The sequence below is a fragment of the Somniosus microcephalus genome, chromosome 1 (assembly GCF_052327205.1).
Source record: "Somniosus microcephalus isolate GS21.2 chromosome 1, FLI_Smic_1.0, whole genome shotgun sequence".
In the NCBI taxonomy this organism is placed as follows: domain Eukaryota; kingdom Metazoa; phylum Chordata; class Chondrichthyes; order Squaliformes; family Somniosidae; genus Somniosus; species Somniosus microcephalus.
In genome coordinates this window covers 59652218-59660383 of record NC_140987.1, presented here as the reverse complement: position 1 = coordinate 59660383, position 8166 = coordinate 59652218, and the positions used below count along the sequence as shown (strand labels likewise).

The following is an 8166-nucleotide window of genomic DNA, read 5'->3' as shown; positions in this document are numbered from 1 at the left end:
ATTCCATCACACTCCTTACTTGTGCCTTGTGGGGAGTCAGGAGGTGAGACACTCGTCTCAGAATACCTAGCCTCTGACCTGCTCTTGTTGCCACTGTATTTATGTGGCTGGTCCAGTTAAGTTTCTGGTCAATGGTTGATGACCTTTCACCAGAACTGGAAAATGTTAAGAGATGTAACAGGTTTTAAGCAAGTACAGAGGCAGGGAAAGGGGGAGGGGAGGAAAGAACAAAAGCTGTCAGTGATAACAACAGAAAATGCTGGAAAAACTCAGCAGGTCAGGCAACATCCGTGGACAGAAATTTGAGTTGACGTTTCGGGTCGAACCCTTCTTCAAAACTGGAAAGAAAAGATAGATCGGAGGCAGGGCTGCGATCGGACAAAAGAATAAAAGAAACAAAAGAAGTAAAAAAGAGACAATAAAAGGTGTTAGAAGCTAGACGAGATGGTAATAGGCTGAGATTGGGTGTAAAGTGTACTGGCAGGGCAAGGGATAGCTGCCAGGTGTGAGAGCGAAACAAAAGGAAAGGGGGGGTGGGGAAAAGGAGTGGAAAAATTACAAGAAAAAATGAAATAGGGGCCGAGGTTATGATCTGAAATTGTTGAACTCGATATTGAGTCCGGAAGACTGCAGAGTGCCTAATCGGAAGATGAGGTGCTGTTCCTCGAGTTTACGTTGAGCTTCCGTGGAACAATACAAGAGGCCAAGGACGGTGAGGTCCGAGTGGGAATGGAGCGTTGAATTAAAATGACAGGCGACCGGAAGCTCGGGGTCACCCTTACGGGCTGAACGGAGGTGTTCCGCAAAGCGGTCACCCAATCTGCGTTTGGTCTCCCCAATGTAGAGGAGACGGCATCGTGAGCAGCGAATACAGTATACTAGATTGTGAGAAGTACAAGTAAATCGCTGTTTCACCTGGAAGGGGTGTTTGGGGCCCTGGACAGTGGGAAGGGGGGAGCTATAGGGGCAGGTGTTATATCTCCTCCGCTTGCACGGGAAGGTGCCAGGCGAAAGGGAAGGGCTGTTTGGGGTGATAGAGGAGTGGACTAGGGTGTCTCGGAGGGAGCGGTCCCTGCGGAATGCTGAAAGGGGAGGGGAGGGGAAGATACGTTTGGTGGTGGGATCACTTTGGAGGTAGCGGAAATGCCGGAGGATGATCTATTGAATGTGGAGGCTGGTGGGGTGAAAGGTGAGGACAAGGGGAACCCTATCGTGGTTCCGGGAGGGAGGGGCAGTGGTGAGGGCAGAAGTGCGGGAGATAGAACTGACACGGTCGAGGGCAGTGTCAATCACGGTAGAGGGGAATCCTCGGTTGTGGAAAAAGGAAGACATGTCTGAAGCACTGGTGTGGAAGGTGGCATCGTCGGAGCAGCTCACACCTGGCAGCTATCCCTTGCCCTGCCAGTACACTTTACACCCAATCTCAGCCTATTACCATCTCGTCTAGCTTCTAACACCTTTTATTGTCTCTTTTTTACTTCTTTTGTTTCTTTTATTCTTTTGTCCGATCGCAGCCCTGCCTCCGATCTATCTTTTCTTTCCAGTTTTGAAGAAGGGTTCGACCCGAAACGTCAACTCAAATTTCTGTCCACGGATGTTGCCTGACCTGCTGAGTTTTTCCAGCATTTTCTGTTGTCATTTCGGATTTCCAACATCCTCAGTATTTTGCTATCGTAGCTGTCAGTGATATCCTGCTCAACAGGGTGCACTGTTGCAGTCTTCGCAAATGCAATCAACACAGGTTCAGTGATTTGATGTGAACTTCAACTTTTTACACACTATTCTTGTTGTAAAAACCATTGGAAAAGTTAAGCCCTGTTTAATGAGATGTAACTGATTTTTAATGGTATACTAAGTCACAATTACTTAACAAACTCCCAGCCAATGTATATCAGGGACTGACCTGACACCAGAACAAAGCAGTGAGTCTCGCTCTGCTCCCTTTTACCTGTTTATAAGTTGTAATGTATAACGCAGTCTCAGTGTAACATCATAAAACTTAAAAAAATCAAGTGAACATTTTACGTTTTTATTCTTTCCACCTATATATAGTACATGTCCCCATGAGTAGTTGTGACCAGCTTCAAAGACACCACTACCCTCAAAAAATCCCTCATAAAGACTATGTTGAGGATTTCAAGAAAGTGAGCCCTAAAACAGCGTTTTATTTTATTTTTGTTACAGCAGCCCAGCTATCAGCACCAAAAGGTGTAAAAATTGGACTGAAAATTTCCAGCCATGTCTGTGTGTGTAAAAATTGGGTCTGCTTAAAAAAATTCCATTTTTATTGCAAATATTTAATCAGGAAATATTCAACAAATTGTACCAGCTAGTTTTCAAGATGCAAAAACTATCCTTAACAACGACGGATGATGAGGTAACGTGAAGAACAGGGAACTTGTTTAAACCCAAACCCGACAGCTGCTCTGCAGAAACTTCATCCCCCACGCCCCCAGACTGACCCGGAAACAAGGCCATTTAACCTATGACTCGGAAGTTGTAGGGCTGACAGATTTGCGAGGGATCTTCCGTTAAAAAAAAATGCAAACGTCGGGTGTAACGAGGCGGACAGAAACTCGGTAAGTGGTTAAATTAAAAAAAAAACGCGCAAGAAGGAGGAACAGTTAGGGGAATAAAGGAAAGGGACGGGGTGAACGAAACCCGCTGAGCTCCCCGGCTGGCGGGTGAAGGCTCCGCGGGCCTTGGTCTTACCCACCCCGCGCGGCAACGCGCTCGGGGGACTTTAGAAATTGGAAGTTCAATTATTTTAGATCACCAGCTCCCTCCGCCAAAAGGACGATGCCTTTAAAACACACGGTGTGTTAACGGCCAGTGAGTGTGTTTGCGTGTTAAACTAACCGGAGGTGGAGGGCGAGAGGTTCCGAGTCCCGGCCGGCTGCCGATCGACCGTCAATGCTTGGCTGCTCGAGCTCAGCTTAGCTCCGCGCCCCCCGCGCCCTGTCTCCAACGCCCCCCCCTGCGCGCGCGCCCTGTCCTCCCACCCCCACTGCGCGCCCTGTCTCCCCCCTCCCCTACCCGCGCGCCCTGTCTCCCTCCCCCTCCCCCGCCCTGTCTCCCTCCCCCTCCCCCCCGCGCGCCCTGTCTCCCTCCCCCCCCCCCCCGCGCCCTGTCTCCCTCCCCCCCCCCCCCGCGCCCTGTCTCCCTCCCCCCCCCGCGCGCCCTGTCTCCCCCCCCGCGCGCCCTGTCTCCCCCCCCCGCGCGCCCTGTCTCCCCCCCCCGCGCGCCCTGTCTCCCCCCCCCGCGCGCCCTGTCTCCCTCCCCCCCCCCGCGCGCCCTGTCTCCCTCCCCCCCCCCGCGCGCCCTGTCTCCCTCCCCCCCCCCCGCGCGCCCTGTCTCCCTCCCCCCCGCGCGCCCTGTCTCCCTCCCCCCCCGCGCGCCCTGTCTCCCTCCCCCCCCGCGCGCCCTGTCTCCCTCCCCCCCCGCGCGCCCTGTCTCCCTCCCCCCCCGCGCGCCCTGTCTCCCTCCCCCCCCGCGCGCCCCTGTCTCCCTCCCCCCCGCGCGCCTGTCTCCCTCCCCCCGCGCGCCCTGTCTCCTCCCCCCCCGCGCGCCCTGTCTCCCTCCCCCCCCGCGCGCCCTGTCTCCCTCCCCCCCCGCGCGCCCTGTCTCCCTCCCCCCCCGCGCGCCCTGTCTCCCTCCCCCCCCGCGCGCCCTGTCTCCCTCCCCCCCCGCGCGCCCTGTCTCCCTCCCCCCCCGCGCGCCCTGTCTCCCTCCCCCCCCGCGCGCCCTGTCTCCCTCCCCCCCCGCGCGCCCTGTCTCCCTCCCCCCCCGCGCGCACCTGTCTCCCTCCCCCCCGCGCGCCCTGTCTCCCTCCCCCCCCGCGCGCCCTGTCTCCCTCCCCCCCCCGCGCGCCCTGTCTCCCTCCCCCCCCGCGCGCCCTGTCTCCCTCCCCCCCCGCGCGCCCTGTCTCCCTCCCCCCCCGCGCGCCCTGTCTCCCTCCCCCCCCGCGCGCCCTGTCTCCCTCCCCCCCCGCGCGCCCTGTCTCCCTCCCCCCCCGCGCGCCCTGTCTCCCTCCCCCCCCGCGCGCCCTGTCTCCCTCCCCCCCCCGCGCGCCTGTCTCCCTCCCCCCCCGCGCGCCCTGTCTCCCTCCCCCCCCGCGCGCCCTGTCTCCCTCCCCCCCCGCGCGCCCTGTCTCCCTCCCCCCCGCGCGCCCTGTCTCCCTCCCCCCCCCGCGCGCCCTGTCTCCCTCCCCCCCCCGCGCGCCCTGTCTCCCTCCCCCCCCGCGCGCCCTGTCTCCCTCCCCCCCCGCGCGCCCTGTCTCCCTCCCCCCCCCGCGCGCCCTGTCTCCCTCCCCCCCCGCGCGCCCTGTCTCCCTCCCCCCCCGCGCGCCCTGTCTCCCTCCCCCCCCGCGCGCCCTGTCTCCCTCCCCCCCCGCGCGCCCTGTCTCCCTCCCCCCCGCGCGCCCTGTCTCCCTCCCCCCCCCGCGCGCCCTGTCTCCCTCCCCCCCGCGCGCCCTGTCTCCCTCCCCCCCCGCGCGCCCTGTCTCCCTCCCCCCCCGCGCGCCCTGTCTCCCTCCCCCCCCGCGCGCCCTGTCTCCCTCCCCCCCCGCGCGCCCTGTCTCCCTCCCCCCCCGCGCGCCCCTGTCTCCCTCCCCCCCCGCGCGCCCTGTCTCCCTCCCCCCCCGCGCGCCCTGTCTCCCTCCCCCCCCGCGCGCCCTGTCTCCCTCCCCCCCCGCGCGCCCTGTCTCCCTCCCCCCCCGCGCGCCCTGTCTCCCTCCCCCCCCGCGCGCCTGTCTCCCTCCCCCCCCGCGCGCCCTGTCTCCCTCCCCCCCCGCGCGCCCTGTCTCCCTCCCCCCCCGCGCGCCCTGTCTCCCTCCCCCCCCGCGCGCCCTGTCTCCCTCCCCCCCCGCGCGCCCTGTCTCCCTCCCCCCCCGCGCGCCCTGTCTCCCTCCCCCCCCGCGCGCCCTGTCTCCCTCCCCCCCCGCGCGCCTGTCTCCCTCCCCCCCGCGCGCCTGTCTCCCTCCCCCCCCGCGCGCCCTGTCTCCCTCCCCCCCGCGCGCCCTGTCTCCCTCCCCCCCCGCGCGCCCTGTCTCCCTCCCCCCCCGCGCGCCCTGTCTCCCTCCCCCCCCGCGCGCCCTGTCTCCCTCCCCCCCCGCGCGCCCTGTCTCCCTCCCCCCCCGCGCGCCCTGTCTCCTCCCCCCCCGCGCGCCCTGTCTCCCTCCCCCCCCGCGCGCCCTGTCTCCCTCCCCCCCCGCGCGCCCTGTCTCCCTCCCCCCCCGCGCGCCCTGTCTCCCTCCCCCCCCGCGCGCCCTGTCTCCCTCCCCCCCCGCGCGCCCTGTCTCCCTCCCCCCCCGCGCGCCCTGTCTCCCTCCCCCCCCGCGCGCCCTGTCTCCCTCCCCCCCCGCGCCCCTCCCTCCCCCCGCGCGCCCTGTCTCCCTCCCCCCCCGCGCGCCCTGTCTCCCTCCCCCCCGCGCGCCCTGTCTCCCTCCCCCCCGCGCGCCCTGTCTCCCTCCCCCCCCCCGCGCGCCCTGTCTCCCTCCCCCCCCGCGCGCCCTGTCTCCCTCCCCCCCCGCGCGCCCTGTCTCCCTCCCCCCCCCCGCGCGCCCTGTCTCCCTCCCCCCCCGCGCGCCCTGTCTCCCTCCCCCCCCGCGCGCCCTGTCTCCCTCCCCCCCCGCGCGCCCTGTCTCCTCCCCCCCCGCGCGCCCTGTCTCCCTCCCCCCCCCCGCGCGCCCTGTCTCCCTCCCCCCCGCGCGCCCTGTCTCCCTCCCCCCCCCCGCGCGCCCTGTCTCCCCTCCCCCCCCCCGCGCGCCCTGTCTCCCGCTCCCCCCCCCGCGCGCCCTGTCTCCGCTCCCCCCCCCCGCGCGCCCTGTCTCCCTCCCCCCCCCCCGCGCGCCCTGTCTCCCTCCCCCCCCCGCGCGCCCTGTCTCCCTCCCCCCCCGCGCAGCCCTGTCTCCCTCCCCCCCCCGCGCGCCCTGTCTCCCCCCCCCCCCGCGCGGCCCTGTCTCCCTCCCCCCCCGCGCGCCCTGTCTCCCTCCCCCCCCGCGCGCCCTGTCTCCCCCCCCCCGCCGGCGAGCTCCTTCTCCCCCCCCCCCCTGCGCGCCCTGTCTCCTCCCCCGGTCCCCCTCCCGCGCGCCCTGTCTCCGCCCTCCCCCCCCCCGCGCGCCCTGTCTCCCTCCCCCCCCGCGCGCCCTGTCTCCCCCCCCCCCCGCGCGCGCCCTGTCTCCCTCCCCCCCCGCGCGCCCTGTCTCCCTCCCCCCCCGCGCGCCCTGTCTCCCTCCCCCCCCGCGCGCCCTGTCTCCCTCCCCCCCCGCGCGCCCTGTCTCCCTCCCCCCCCCGCGCGCCCTGTCTCCCTCCCCCCCCCGCGCGCCCTGTCTCCTCCCCCCCCCCGCGCGCCCTGTCTCCCTCCCCCCCCGCGCGCCCTGTCTCCCTCCCCCCCCCGCGCGCCCTGTCTCCCTCCCCCCCCCGCGCGCCCTGTCTCCCTCCCCCCCCGCGCGCCCTGTCTCCCTCCCCCCCCGCGCGCCCTGTCTCCCTCCCCCCCCCGCGCGCCCTGTCTCCCTCCCCCCCCGCGCGCCCTGTCTCCTCCCCCCCCGCGCGCCCTGTCTCCCTCCCCCCCGCGCGCCCTGTCTCCCTCCCCCCCCGCGCGCCCTGTCTCCCCTCCCCCCCCCGCGCGCCCTGTCTCCCTCCCCCCCCCGCGCGCCCTGTCTCCCTCCCCCCCCGCGCGCCCCTGTCTCCCTCCCCCCCCGCGCGCCCTGTCTCCCTCCCCCCCCGCGCGCCCTGTCTCCCTCCCCCCCCCGCGCGCCCTGTCTCCCTCCCCCCCCCGCGCGCCCTGTCTCCCTCCCCCCCCGCGCGCCCTGTCTCCCTCCCCCCCCCGCGCGCCCTGTCTCCCCCCCCCCCCGCGCGCCCTGTCTCCCCCCCCCCCCGCGCGCCCTGTCTCCCCCCCCCCCCGCGCGCCCTGTCTCCCTCCCCCCCCCCGCGCGCCCTGTCTCCCCTCCCCCCCCCGCGCGCCCTGTCTCCCCCCCCCCCGCGCGCCCTGTCTCCCTCCCCCCCCGCGCGCCCTGTCTCCCTCCCCCCCCCCGCGCGCCCTGTCTCCCTCCCCCCCCGCGCGCCCTGTCTCCCCCCCCCCCGCGCGCCCTGTCTCCCTCCCCCCCCGCGCGCCCTGTCTCCCCCCCCCCCGCGCGCCCTGTCTCCCTCCCCCCCCGCGCGCCCTGTCTCCCTCCCCCCCCGCGCGCCCTGTCTCCCTCCCCCCCCCGCGCGCCCTGTCTCCCTCCCCCCCCCGCGCGCCCTGTCTCCCTCCCCCCCCCGCGCGCCCTGTCTCCCTCCCCCCCCGCGCGCCCTGTCTCCCTCCCCCCCCGCGCGCCCTGTCTCCCTCCCCCCCCGCGCGCCCTGTCTCCCTCCCCCCCCGCGCGCCCTGTCTCCCTCCCCCCCCGCGCGCCCTGTCTCCCTCCCCCCCCGCGCGCCCTGTCTCCCTCCCCCCCCGCGCGCCCTGTCTCCCTCCCCCCCCCGCGCGCCCTGTCTCCCTCCCCCCCCGCGCGCCCTGTCTCCCTCCCCCCCCGCGCGCCCTGTCTCCCTCCCCCCCGCGCGCCCTGTCTCCCTCCCCCCCCGCGCGCCCTGTCTCCCTCCCCCCCCCGCGCGCCCTGTCTCCCTCCCCCCCCGCGCGCCCTGTCTCCCTCCCCCCCCCGCGCGCCCTGTCTCCCTCCCCCCCCGCGCGCCCTGTCTCCCCTCCCCCCCCGCGCGCCCTGTCTCCCTCCCCCCCCCGCGCGCCCTGTCTCCCTCCCCCCCCCGCGCGCCCTGTCTCCCTCCCCCCCCCGCGCGCCCTGTCTCCCTCCCCCCCCCGCGCGCCCTGTCTCCCTCCCCCCCCGCGCGCCCTGTCTCCCTCCCCCCCCCGCGCGCCCTGTCTCCCTCCCCCCCCCCGCGCGCCCTGTCTCCCTCCCCCCCCCGCGCGCCCTGTCTCCCCTCCCCCCCCGCGCGCCCTGTCTCCCTCCCCCCCCCGCGCGCCCTGTCTCCCTCCCCCCCCGCGCGCCCTGTCTCCCTCCCCCCCCGCGCGCCCTGTCTCCCTCCCCCCCCGCGCGCCCTGTCTCCCTCCCCCCCCCGCGCGCCCTGTCTCCCTCCCCCCCCGCGCGCCCTGTCTCCCTCCCCCCCCCCGCGCGCCCTGTCTCCCTCCCCCCCCCGCGCGCCCCTGTCTCCCTCCCCCCCCCGCGCGCCCTGTCTC

The 8166-nt window shown here is 70.8% G+C and overlaps 1 protein-coding gene across 5 annotated transcripts in view; it reads left to right on the top strand.

The window, feature by feature from the left end:
• Window positions 1-2435: 2435 nt before the first annotated feature.
• The window catches only part of tent2 (terminal nucleotidyltransferase 2), a 90530-nt gene continuing 84799 nt past the window's right edge, over window positions 2436-8166 (top strand). For 2 of the 5 annotated variants that reach the window (XR_015077601.1, XR_015077600.1), the window contains exon 1: window positions 2437-2579. The gene's annotated coding sequence lies outside the window, so the exon portion shown is untranslated. Of the gene's footprint in view, window positions 2580-8166 lie in introns of all 5 variants that reach the window. The other 3 variants (XR_015077596.1, XM_085982141.1, XM_085982148.1) reach the window with 2 other exon arrangements.